Genomic DNA, 12974 nt, shown 5'->3' with positions numbered 1-12974 from the left:
CTTACCGAGTTTTCTGTAGCACAAGATTTAATCTGTAACAGATCTCAGATGTTGCCTAGGCTCACTCTGCTCAGTTTACACATGGGGAAACTGAGGCCCACAGAAATGCCTAGGCTCAAACAAGTATCGGTCAGTCAACAAGCATTAATTGTGTGCCAGCCACTGTGCTAAGTGCCAGGATACAAAGAAAGGCAAAACCACAGTCGCTGTCCTCAAGGACCTTACAGTCTGATGGGGTGACATGTTAAGAAATAGGTGGCACAAGATATATCTCTATATATTAGATAGAAGGTAGTAATGGGCAGATGCAGGTTGAAGCCAGGTCCTCTAATCCAAAATATCTCCCTCACCTGGGTGCCACAGTGATTGAACTGTTACCATTAAAGATGTTTTCCTGGGGGAATGACAAAATTATGCAAATTAAAAAGCACTAACCAGGTGTGGGACTAAGAGGAGTTAAAAAAAATCAGTGGCCAACTCCAAGGGGTAGACAGCAGGGGAAAATGGTGGGGGGAGGTTAGGGGATAGTGCCAATATGTGGGGGAGAGGTGGAGTGGAATGGCTGGGGGAGGGTGAGGATCAGGTCTTTTCCTGCATCCCTTCAGATGTTCTGAGAGGCCCGGTTCATCCTCAGTAAGGATATTCTAGGGCTTGAGTCGTTCTGACCTAGCTGGGTCCCATCTGACTTCCCCTTTTCCAGGTTGAAGCTTATTCCTGCTTTGCTGGAAAGTGGATTCCAGATTCCTGAGACCTAGGTTGAAAAGAAAGGACTGGGAGAAGCCCCTGTCCAGCTGGTCCCAGAAACAATTAACCGAAGCCCTTGTTAAATGATGTGCCAGGCACAGATAATTGAAAACTAATGAGGTGATAAAGGCTTATAAGTGTTTGAGCAAGATGATCTACTGTCTGACATTGTCAGTGAACAGAACAGGCTTGAATGAATGAATCCCAAAATGGCGAAGTTGGGAGGACCAGATTCTCAAACTTCTTTGGGCTTTAACACCCTATCGTTGTGTGATCTCAGCATTCTTCCTCTCCTTCCACCTTCTAAATGTTAACGAGAGAGACTGAACCTGTGCCTTCTTTCTTTTTCCTTTTTAATTCAATTTTATTTTTTTTAGTTAACAAAAATAGCTTTTCTCTTAATTCCCACCTTCATTTCCACCTTCACCCCACATTGGAAACAACACAAAACAAGACCCTTGTAACACATATGCATAGTTAAAACAAACCCCTGCATTGTCCGTGCCCCCCAAATATGTCTCATTCTGCACCCTGAGTCCATCACCTATCTGCCGGGAGGTAGATCGTATGCTTTCTTATCACTTTTCTGAACTCATGGATCAGAATTCTTATGGATATCAAAGTTGTTTGTTTTTTACAGTGTTGCTATTGTATGAATTATCCTGGTTCTTTTCCACTTCATTTTACATCAGCTCATACAAGTCTTCTCAGGTTTCTCTGAAACTATCCCTTTCATCGTTTCTTATAGCACAATATTGTCCTAAGGCTAGGTGGCACAAGTGGCTAGTGTGCCAGGCCTGAAATCAGGAAGACCTGAGTTCAAATCCAGACTCAGACACTTACTAGCTCTGTGACCCTGGACAAATCACTTAACCCTGTTTGCCTCAGTTTCCTCATCTCTAAAATGAGCTGGAGAAGGAAATGGCAAACCACTCCAGTATCTTTGCCAAGAAAATCCCAAATGGGGTCACAAAGGGTCAGATGCTACTGAAAAACAAACAACAACACATTCCTATACCATGATTTGTTTAACTATTCCTCAATTAATGGACACCTCCCTAGTTTTTAATTCTTTGGAAAAAAGAGCTGCTATAAATAGTTTTGTGCAGATGTGGACTTGTGATTCCACTGCATAAGGAACTCCTGAAAGAGTCGGCCAGACGCACCTTTTCTGTAACTTATAATCTTAGAGAGTGACCTTTGACAGATCACTAGAAATTTAAGTGACTTACCTAGAGTTTCACAGCCAGTATATGTCAGAAGTCAGGTCTTCCTGGTTCTAAGGCTGGTTCAATGCCTACTCTTCTTCTCATCTTCTAAAAGTTCAAATGGACGAAAATTAAGTCAAGATTATAGGATTGGGAAATGAAGGCACCTGATGATGTTTTTGAGCATTAGATCTTTTTTAAAGGACTCCAGTCAGAGACGGTGTGGTGTGGTGGACAGGGATTTGAAATCATAGAACCTGAATTTGAATCCCAGTGGTCCCCCTGTGTCATCTCAGATTAGTTATTTATCCTCTTTGGGTCTCAGTTTCCCTGTCTGTAAAATGCATGGGTGCTTTATGACTTCAAAGGTCCTTTTAAATTCTAATTCCTATGATTTAATGACACGATAGTAACTGTATTCTCATCATCTGTTGGTTGGAATAATATATAAATAGAAAAAGCTACTTTGATCTGGTAATGCTTTTAAAGGAATTTTTACTTGATCAGTTGCAACAACCCCCCTGCCCCAACACACAACACCACCTACATGCATGTGTGTATGACATTTAGTTTGCGGTTTGACATATGGATTTTGTGGACTCTAAAATAATTTCATAGTCTCTATGGACTACAGGTTGAGACCCACTGATCTAATCCAAATAACCATCTAATTTGACAGGTGAGGAGAGATTAAGTCATTTGCCCAAGGTCACATGGATAGACTCTGAAAATTTAATGAAACCCTTTAGCTCACTGGAAGTCTTTTGGAGTGTGATAAAGCAAGGGGAAAATTTATTTAAGTTAAATGATTCAACAAAAATTTATTAAACAGCGACTACGTTTAAAACACGGTGCTAGGTGAGTTGAAAGGTGAAAAGCAACCCAGTCCACGCTATAGAGGAATTTACAATCTGATAGAGGGAATACCATACACAGATCCACAGATAAATGTGCCAAATGAGATAAGAACAAAACAGATCCAGAAAAAGCGCTGGAAGAAGAGAATCAGGGAGGGAGAGATAATTTTCATTCCGGGCAGGGGACAGTCAGGGAAGGTTTCATAGAGGGGGTAGATCCTGGAGCTGGATCTTGAAAAAAAGAAGTACTTCAACAGACAGAGATGAGGAGGGGGTGTGCTCCAGGCATAGGAATGAGTTTGTGCAAATGGGAAAGTAGGGGATGAAATTGGAGAGGTCCTGTTTTGCAGAATCATCAATGGAAAACAATTGACATGAAGGAGAGTTACTACCCCCGCAAAAAGTGTCCTCTAAATGTTGATACGGTCCCAGAGGATGTATCTAAGCAAGGTTCTTTCCAGAGCAAGCTGGCTAGTTTGTCTGCAGAAGAAAAGAAGCTGTCTTGTGTGCCGTGCTTGGATGTGTATACTCCCTGCTTCCCCCCAAGCCTTTCTCTCCTTTATTTATGCCTTTTCTTCAACATTAACCTTGAATGGAGAGCTCATCTCAAAGGTCTCCTTAATCTTGGTTGGGGCAGGTTAGTTTCTTGCTTCCTTGAAGAGCCCTCAGGCCTTGGCTGCTTGTGGTGTTTGGAGAAATAGAGCTGGTTACTGGAGTTAAATTTCCACATTGTTCATTGATACTCAGCTCTATTTCAGAGAACTGTTCTCTAAGGAAGAGGGATGGAGTCTGAGTTCATCCGTGATCAGTGTATGGGGCTCGGTGACACTAAGATGCTGCTCCTGGTGTTGAGGAAATTATTGGCCTCTCCTCGCCTTGGGCAGTGGAGCTGTGCTCAAATCCTGCCTGGCACTTACTACTGGTGAGACCATGGACAAGTCACTTCTCTCTTTCAGCCTTAGTTTCCTTATTTGTAAACTGGAACAAATGACTTCTAAGGTCTCTTCTAGCTCTAAATATATGATCTTAGAATCCCTCTCTTTCACCCTCAGACACTCAGTCTCAGAGTTGGAAAGAGACCCCATTAGCCATCTAGTCCAATACACACTAGCCAGCTAGGTGATGCAGTGGGCCTGGAGTTCAAATCTGGCCTCAGGCACTTACTAGCTGTGTGATTTACCCTGGGTAAATCATTTAACCTTGTGTGCCTCAGTTTCCTCATCTGTAAAATGTGCTGGAGAAGAAAATGGCAAACCACTCCACTATCTTTGCTAAGAAAACGCCGAATGGGGTCACGAAGACTCGGCTTAAAACCCTGTTGCCTCAATTGCTTCATCTGTAAAACGAGTTGAGGAAGGAAATAGCAAACCACTCTAGAATTTCCTGCCAAGAAGAGTTGGACAAGACTGAACAACAACCACAACCAATTGATACTGGAGAAAAAAGAATTCTTTTACAACATACCCAGCAGTTGCTCAACCAGCCTTTAATGAAGGGGAACTCAGTACCTCCTGAGGCATTTCCATTGAGATTAGACTGGGTCAGGGAGGGGTCTGAAGAATCCAGGCAAGGTCCCTTAGAGGCAGAAATGATAAGAAAGTGAATGACTAAGCAATATGCTGGCAAACAACATGTTGGGAAACATTTAAGTCTTCTGTGGATGGGGTGTCGTTGCCGGTGGAGGATGGGCAGGTAGAATATGTCATTGGAACAGGCTCTCCTTACAGCTTCTCGCTGAATTAGAGATTCCACATTTAACTCTTTTTTTCATACTCTGGTGGTTTAGAGGCTTTTAAAGCGTCTGCTCATATTTCTTCTTCCAGTCCATAGTGATACTAAAATTCATGTGCTGTCATTTCCTGCGCAGTATTTTCCAACATTGCTGGCATTTATGCTTGAGTTGGTGAAAACAGCAGTGATGGGGATGGCAGGGCTAAGTATCTATTTGTTCAATGTTCCGTGTTCATTTGTCTGCTGATAGTTTCGGTGTTCAGCCATGTCTTGCTCAGGGGTCTTGCATGCGGTAGATACTTAATAAGTATTTATTGAATTGAATCTAATTATTCCTATTATTTGTTTTAGATTGGCAGCTGCTAGAGGGAATCAGCCGTGTGAAATGTGGCATTTGATAAATACTTTTGGAGGGTGAGGATAATAGCAATAGCTTTACGTTTAGAGTTTAATTTATGGTCACAAAACATATATGGTCAAAAATTTATATGTCAGTTTGTATATATATTAGTTTAAGGGGCAGCTAGATGGTGTACGGGACTTAGAATCAGGAAGACACATCTTCCTGAGTTCAAATCTGGCCTCAGACACTCACTAGCTGTGTGATTTACCCTGGGTAAATTGTTTAACTTTGTGTGCCTCAGTTTTCTCATCTGTAAAATGAGCTGGAGAAGAAAATGGCAAACCACTCCAGTATCTTTCCCAAGAAGACCCCAAGTGGGGTCATGAAGAGTCTGAAATGACTCAACGACAGCAATATTAGTTTATCGTCATTTATATATTAGGTTATATATTTATATATTCGTTTGTGGTCATAGTCTATATTAATTTATGATCATCAAATATAATAATAGATAAGGAGGATAACTGTTATCACAAAGATGAGAATAAAATAGTAATATTAACTATAGCTCATTTTCCTTTCATTCAGTAAGTCAAGGAGAATTTATTTAGCACCTACTATGTGCCACACACTGTGCTAAGTGCCAGGGATGCAAAAGGAGACAAAAGACAGTCCCCTCCATCAAAGAACTCACAGTCTAATGGGGGAGACAACATGCAAATATGTACAAACAAGACAGAGACCTTAAATGCAGGTTCTCAGATTCCAAATTGAGCATTCTACCTCACAGGAGCATTTGAGGAGAGAAATTTGTCAACCTTAATTTGTCAACCTTAAAGCCTTATGCAAATGTGAGTTATTATGATGATGCTCGTTTTTTATAGATGCAAAAACCGATGTTTAGAGAAGTTAAATGACATGCCCCAGGTTACATAGCTATGAAATGGCAAAAGCCTTGGGTCTTCTGACTCCAAATTCAGTATGACTCTCCATTACTCAGCAGCGCCTTTGAGGGGCCATCTGGGTATCTGCATATCTACTCCTCTCAGATCAACCAAGATGGCAGCCGGGATTACATCGGCCACTGAGAACTTCTGCAGGATACTTTGGCATTCACTGAAGACTTGAATCCTTCTCCAGACCTGGATAGATGCCAACTTCTTTCCTTTCACTGTTGGGCAAAGGATCTGGCTGTCACTTCACCATCTCCTGCTGAGAATTCTGCCTATAGAAAGACATTCAGTGTACTTGCAAAAAGCTTTTGGCTGTCTGTATTTGTGGCCCATCTGTTTGGATGGCATGAGGCTTACTCCTCTAGGGCACAGGAGTCTGGCAGAGAGGCCTCTGATTTGGCAGTGGGTGACATTTTTTTTAAAGGGAGTTCCCCTGGGGTGGGGGTAGGAGGACTTTACTGCCACATCTTCTTGGGTGACCCTTTAATAGTCACAGTACTTGTGTACACTGAAATGCCTCAAAAGGGAATTCTGATCAGGGAAGGGAAAAGGGACACGGGTTCAAGGGCACCTAGTCTGATTGTCTGCCATACGGGATGTAATGGAGCTTTTGCTTAGGAAAACAGTGACAGCTTCACTGGGGATCAGAATGGATGGATTCTAGGCAAGCATTGGGCCGTCAATCCCCAGTGCAGTCATGACACACAGGAAAAGAAGAAATTACAAGGCAAGAAATCCAGCTGGTGCTTAAATATATGACTGCCCCAAAGTGAGGCTGATCAATTACATGAGTCATGATTACTTGAGCAAGTAGCAGACTCAAAAATTTATACTGTTTATGTTCCAGGGGACGGATTTCATATTTTAGACCTTTGCTTGAATTATTATTAATTTCTTCTCTTAGAAATAAACAGTCAAGGGAATTAGAGGACCCTTGGGATTATGATCTAAGTACCAGCCCTGCAGGGGTCTTAAAGTACCAAGCTTGCAAATGTAATAGGTACTTAATGAATACATGAATGAAGATTGCCCCTGAGGGTGATGGGCACATTAAGCTAAAGACTGAAAAACCTGCTGCCCTGTATATCAATAACTACTGACATTTATATAGTCATTTCTGGTTTACAGAGTACTTTATACCTATTATCTCACTGGAGTGTCACAGGATCTCTAAGGAAGGTTGATATTACTCTGACCATTCTAAAGATGAGGAAACAGAGTCACCTAGGGGTGACTTTCTCAGGATCTCATAGCTAGTAAGCTACAAAAGCAGGATTCCAGCCCAGGTCTTCTGACTCAAAATCCAGTTCATTCCCCAGGATGCCACGACTGCCTTTCTCATCTACTTGGTTGTAAATTCTCTGCGAGCAGGGATTGTCACATTCTCCACCTTTGAATAGCCAGCGCCAAGCGCAGGGCCCAGGAAGTAGTTCTGAGTCGAGTCAGTTCCATCGGTAGCATTGAGACTCCTGGAGTCTGAGTGATTCTCAGAAGCTCTGAAAAGGGGGTCCTAGAAGGGATACTTTCCCCCTTCCTCCTTTTAATAACAAGGGAGTGAAATTAGATTCATTATTGGAACTTATTTCCTGCTTCGCGGCCCTATCCATCTACCGATAGCCTGGGGCAATGGGTAGATTGTGGGTCTTGGGGTCAGCAAGACCGGACTCCTGACCTTTACTAGCTGTATGGTCGTGAGCATCAACCTCTTTGCTCTTCAGTTTTGCTTTTGCAAATTTTAAAATGTGTTAGAGCACAGGACTGGTCCTCTGGAAACTGGCATTTCGAAGGTGATCCTGCCCTGGTCCAGCTGTGGGACCTTAGGGCAGTGGCTGGCCCTTGCTGGCTGTAGGCTTCACATCTATGAAATGAGGGTCTTGGATGAGATGACCAGTAAGGTCCCTTCCAGAGTTGACATTCCATTATGAAGTGTATGCTCTCACATGCACAAACACACAGGCACACATATGCACACACAAGTCACACAACACACGTATACATAACCACATGCATGCAATGCATGCACACAAATATTAACACTCACACATGTATACATATAACATACACACACACACATATATACATATATGTATATATGTATGTATGTATTTTTCCTTTTTTAATTTTTGAGCAGTCCTTGACTGGGCCAGGGAAGCAGAGACAAGGATTAGGAGCTCTCTCCTTTGGCCCCACTGCAGGCTATCAGACTGGGCTGAGGACAATTCCTAGGGAGGGATGACTTGTTTTCCTTTGCTTTTTAAGCCAGCTTGGAAAAGAGCAGACAGGAGAAGGATGTGGAGGGGGATTTTTCTCGGATTACCTGTTTCTTTCTGAGCAGGCAAATTGGTGGCTGGCTGAATCCTAGCAAGAGTGGGGAGAGGAGAGCAGATACCATTTTAATGTCATTTAGCTTGTCTTGCTCTCAAGGTCAGTGTAATGAGTGCATTCTGTACGATGCCAAATCGCTCTTCTTCCTGAGAGCCTATAGGATTGATTGCACACTCAGTCCCCTTTTTTCTGATCAAAGGAGGTGAAGAGTACATTTGGTACCTGATGAGGAAAGCCAGTGAAAATGAAGATATCTGGGCTTCTAGCAGCCTGCCTAGTCAGTCTCATTTTCCCTTTCACATCTTGCTGTCCCACCCACTGTTCTCTTGGCTTATTGACCATTTTGCTCTTTCCCTTGGTTGGTTCTGCTGAACTTGGGTAAGGCCATTCTGTGGACACTGCTGTTCTCCTTGTCTGTTATGTTGGCAGCCGAGAGCCACTTGATATACAGCCATACCCTTCATAAAAGTTCTTAACAGGTCCAAGAAAACGTGACGTTAGGAGAAACAACATTATAGGGGACACTTAATTTCATAGGAAACATGCTATAAATGTCAGCTATGCTTCTCAGGAGCCAAAGTTCAGACTATAAAAGCTTAAATTAGGTCTTTACAGAGACCTCTTAACAATATAATCTTTGTAATGGAAATTCCAACACTCCCTCCCTACAACTTCCCTCTTTCCTTCACCACAGGGCTCCTCCGGGGTTGGGCAAGGGTGAGGAAGAGTTGTTTTACATATACCCTTGCCTGTCTCCTGATGGCCTGGGGTGATGGGGTTTCCTCAAAGCTAGGCTGGTTCTTTTGGTAGACTTTGGAAGGAAAAACCTTTGACAGGTGGCATGTTGTTAAAAAAAAAGCTATTAATATTTTAATGTATTTTTTAGGCTCAAGCCTACCAGAAACAATTTTATATTAATCTAATATCTGAGCATTTCTAGCTGGGAGAGAGATATCCAAACTGGCTTAGTTCCCTACACTGCATCCTGGGCCATCTCCAGTCATCCTGATGAATATCTGCCCACTGGACCCAAATGGCTCTGGAGGAGAAAGTGAGGCTGCTGACTTTGCACAGCCCTCCTTCACTCAAATCAAAGTCAGTTGCAAGTCATATCATGATCTCCCTGATGTTATGGTCCTCTTTGAGAATGAAAGACAAAACCCAACCCCTCCATATCCCTATGATGGTCCCAAGATAATCATAGTTACATTAAACAAGGAAGATATACTCATATATGTTGTTGTTCGGTCGTACCTGACTCTTTGTGACCCCATTTGGGGTTTTCCTGACAGGGATGCTGGAGTGGTTTGCCATTTCCTTCTCCAACTCATTTTACAGATGAGGAAACTGAGGCAAACAGGGTTAAGTGACTTGCCCAGAGTGACACAGCTAGTTAGTGTCTGAGGCCAGATTTGAACTCACTCCAGGCCTGGCACTCTATCCACTAGCTGCCCCATGTTAATCTATAGTCTAGGTTAATATTAAAGGGTAGTTGAGTAACCAAATTGCCTGGACCACTCCCTTTACTATAGTGGTAAGCAACAGGTGGGTCCTTAAGCAAATTATTTCTGGTAGCAGGGAAACAGCTGTGTGAACAATGCAAGATTTAAGTTGGTTATTACCTTTAATATAACCTTTTTTGTCTATCATTTATCACCTAGGTTTCCATGTAGCTGGGAAACAGCTGTGTGGACAATGCAAGATTTAAGTTTGGTTATTACCTTTAGTATAGCCTTTTTGTCCATCAGCTATCACCCATGTTTCCAGGGACTTTGGAAAAGGCTTTAGAATAAAATATTGGGGTTTATGGGGTGTTGAGGGAGGACTAGCACCTCAGGGCTGGTCGTCTACCTTTGGTGTTCACCTCTCACCCAATTCTCACCTTTTTGCTCCAAGAAGCTGTAGCATGTGCAGTGGCCACACCCCAGTAGAATGCAGGATAAACCAGGTTGAGGGTAACTGACAGGCCTCAAACCCATTGGTGACTTAGTGGTGTGTCTACCCCAAACATGTGAAGACATCCCCCTGGGGAATGGGCAGATGAGAACAATCTGTTCCAACGCCTATGAAGGCGGGTGCTGTGGAACACTTGGAGCTTGGTCAGACATCAAAGACATCAAGGTCATGGAGGGCATCCCAGGCCATTGCCAGTCATTCTGACTTCTGTCCTGCCACTGGATTTCAATGACTGGAAGAGAGAGAGTGAGGCTGATGACTTTGAGCAAACTCTGCCTCACTTAAATCCTATTTACAAGCAAGTCAAGACATCACCCCGAGATGTTGGCCCTCTTCCAAAAAGGATGAACGACACAACAGAAGAAAATATTGCCCTTAATATTTCCAATTTCACTAAAAAGGAGGCTTTTGATATATTTCCAACAGGGGTGAAGACAAGTGGGCTGCCTTTGATTCTCAGGTACCACTTTGGTCCTGCTCAGGACCTGTTTTCTCATTGTATTAAACACTACTAGGGAATTTATAGAGGGTGCGTAGTGGTGTTTCTCTGCTCTCTACTAGGGGGCAGAAGGGATAGCCATGGGCACAACAAGGATTTTTGAGCTCTAATAAGGGTTAGTTAAAATGTATTAATGAAAAAATGTTGATTGTAGGTAATTTTACAAAGCATGTGCCTGAACTGGGTTTGCCAGTACTACCTTCATTAATCCAGTTACAATAAAAGGGAGAGAAACCAGTAGCTATACCTTAAGGGCATCCTGGTACAGTAAAAAGTCTGTAGAAGTCTGAGGATCTGGGTCCGAATCCTACCTCTGACACCATAAGACCTGGGCCTCATGTAGTTGGATTACATGGCTCTCGAGTTCTTTTTTAGCTCTAGATCTCTGGACTGTGTTGCTACTCTGACATGATCCGGGTTATCTGTAGGGGGAAGATGTGGTAGGTAGTTTTTGAGTACACATTATCTGCATATTTATTTTTGTTGTTTTTATTGTTCAGTCATTTCAGTTGTGTCTGACTCTCAGTGACCCCATTTGGGGTTTTCTTGGCAGAGATACTGGAGTGGTTTGCCATTTCCTTCTCCAGCTCATTTTACAGATGAGGAAACTGAGGCAAACAGGGTGAAGTGACTTGCTCAGGGGCACATAGCTAGTAAGTATCTTAGGCCAGATTTGAACTTAAGAAAATGAGTCTTCCTGACTCTAAGTCCGGCTCTCCGTGCACTATGGTGCCACCTGGCCACCCATTCGTCATATTTATATGAGCACTCAAATAGTGGAAGGGCTGTTACCTCTTTGCCCCAGGAAGAGTACATTACTCATTGCCCTCTCCCAAATACTTCTTGGGCTTTGCCACTTTGGCCCCTCCCTCTAACTCAGAGGACCCTCCCCACGTCTTTCATTTTATTAAAATCTTACGTATCCTTTAGCATATAAATGAACTGGCCTCCTTCTCCAGACTTTCCCCTCAAGGCAGCCTCAACTCCCATCGATCTTTTCATTCTCAGGAAGTACCCAGCACTCATTCTCTGTCCCACTCACTCAGCATTAATTATATTTTCTCCAAGATGACTTATCATAAGCTTATGGAGGGCAGGGACTGTGTCTGATGCTTCTTTATATCCCCCACAATGCCTAGCATAAGATATTGCTATTATAATTATTAATGGATGTTCACTAAATAGTTATTGATACATTGCTCCAACCTCCACTAAAATCCTTATCTGACATGGCTTCTTGGTGGGAAGGTAGCCCTGGGTTTTGGAAAGTTATGCAAGTAAAATACAAGCATGTTCTGCTGACTATTGATCTATTGATAGAGACAAGGACCATATCTGTGATTTTATTGGCATGGGAATTCCTAGGTGAGGAAACTCCCTCTACATATGCAGGTTGCCATCTTTCTTGCCATCTAAAGCCTTAGAGAATTGCCCAGAGCACTGAGATGTTAATTGATTCGCCAGGGCCACACAGCCTTTATACGTCAGAGGTAGGATTTGAACCTAAGTCTTTCTGGGTTTTAGGCCAGCTCTCTTATCACCATGCCACACTGCCTTCTTGTCGACATAATGATAGACGTGATGTCTATCTTCTGAAGATCAGCCTAGAGACTGGGAACAAGATGTAGAGGGTTTTTTGGCTATGGCTACTCAAGCTCATCTGCTTAGTAGTTTTTGACCTATCCTGGGCTCCTGTGCCCCAACTCTCTATCCTAGGAGGGCATAGCTACACTGATTAGCAACCATATCCTTGACATATTGCGATCAGCTAGATCTACGACAATAGGTCTAGTTTAATTCTTTCATTTTACAGATAAAAAAACTGATACTGAACAAGATTAAATGATATGTCTAGGTCATTGAGGGCCTTTGAATCCTGGTCCTCTCACTCCATGTTTTCTTTTCACTGTGTACCACCTCGCTTCTAAAGGCTCAGGTCACCTCCTTACCCCTTGTGTTTTTCTGGATCAACCCAGTGGAATTCCTTAGATGGTCCCCAGATCAAGAAGAGTGAAAAAATTGGAATTAGGAGACTTGGATTTGACACCTCTCACCCTTGTGTGAACATGAAATGCATGTGTCAGTCCTCTCCTGAGTCTGTGTCTCCCTCCACAAAGTAGGGATACCTGTGGTACCTACCTCAAATGGCTGTTACGATAATCAGATGAGGTTCGCAAAAGTAACAAACAATGCAAATACCCACTTTCTTTCTCCTTTTCCTCTTCCTCCTTTTTCTTCTCCTTTTCCTCCTCTTTCCCACTTAGATTTTCTTTCAACTTGCCCCTCAGTCACTGCTCTGAAAAGGGAGAAGGGTGAGGGGAGAGATAAGATAACAAAAGATGATTTTGCTGTTTATAA

This window comes from Trichosurus vulpecula, chromosome 4 (genome assembly GCF_011100635.1).
Source record: "Trichosurus vulpecula isolate mTriVul1 chromosome 4, mTriVul1.pri, whole genome shotgun sequence".
Taxonomy (NCBI): domain Eukaryota; kingdom Metazoa; phylum Chordata; class Mammalia; order Diprotodontia; family Phalangeridae; genus Trichosurus; species Trichosurus vulpecula.
This window is presented reverse-complemented; position numbering follows the sequence as displayed.